The sequence below is a fragment of the Oncorhynchus clarkii genome, chromosome 12, assembly GCF_045791955.1.
Source record: "Oncorhynchus clarkii lewisi isolate Uvic-CL-2024 chromosome 12, UVic_Ocla_1.0, whole genome shotgun sequence".
In the NCBI taxonomy this organism is placed as follows: Eukaryota; Metazoa; Chordata; class Actinopteri; order Salmoniformes; family Salmonidae; genus Oncorhynchus; species Oncorhynchus clarkii.
The window spans coordinates 80,026,386-80,027,670 of NC_092158.1; positions in this window are offsets into that span (position 1 = coordinate 80,026,386).

A 1,285-nucleotide genomic window follows, 5' to 3' on the forward strand; every position below is an offset into this window, starting at 1 on the left:
CAATGGTTGCGTGCAACGTCATAGACTGTGCTGTAAGAGAACTTGGAACCTGGAAAACAATTTTTCTCAGACGGCGCTCGTTTTTTCCCAGTTGTCTTGAACTCAATGAAGTCCAAGAGTTCCGAGTTTCCAGTTGTTTTGAACAGCAATTTTCATATGATTGTATTAGCTGGGTCATTCCTACATTGCAGTGCCTTCCTTTTCTGTCCCTAGGAAATATCACTTGTTATTTAGTTTAACATGTGGATTCCACAAGGCTTTAAATATAAGGTCAGGTGTCCTTTACCTTAAAAACACAAAAATATGGATATTGAAAGGGAATTTGATGCATTTTGAACACTTTGTTTCAGTGGAGGTAAGCGTTTTTGCCATGACCCCGGGTGTTATTCATCAAGTTCCACGAAAAATACAGTATAAGCCATCACATTTAAAATCTTTCTTCCATTATTTTATAGTCCTAGTTATATTCTCTCTTATCAATAAAGTTTTCTTCATGATTATTGTATTTATTATTTTATATTTTCTCTGTGTCCCTGATATTACCTTCCACCCTGTTAATTTGTTGTAATTCTCCATTTAAGAAAAAAAAACTTCCTACAATGACACCACATTCAGGAAGTGTCATCATGTATTTGGTGGGAAAACAATGGTGCAAAGCTAAATAAATATAAACACTCAGCTTTATATATTTTTCCACATTTCATGTTAGTATATATGTCCCACTCATACATTTTCACCCTGTTGGGCTAAATTACAGAGAAATTTAGCAACATTTCTAAATGTTAAAAAATGTGTGATAGTGAAGTTAAAATCCTGTTCAAGTGGTCACCATTATGCTAGCTCAATCTTTCTCACTCAAAAGGCTATGGCTAATTTAGGCTCCAAATTCCCACCCTGTTAGGCACCTTACATGTGCCTGAGCTTGACCAATATGTTTTTTCGAAAAGTCAAATATTTCCCTTTTCTGATAGAATACTTGCAATTAATTTTTTCTTCCAAAAGTTATGAGGTCCAAAGCTGATAGGTGAGAAAAAATAAGGAACCTGCACACCGCTCTTGCTAGTATCGCTGCTCTTTATTAATTAAGCTTTACGTATCGGCCTCAAGGCCTTCATCAGAGCTTTTGTGAGTGTTTACAATTTGTACCCTTATGTAGACATTGCTCCATCCACATCGGTCCAATGCATAAAATGGGGTTGGAGTCGAGGGAAAATAAGCAAGTGTTACAAAATATAACAATGTGCATTTCATAACTATTCTAATAAAGTCTGTACATAAAACATAT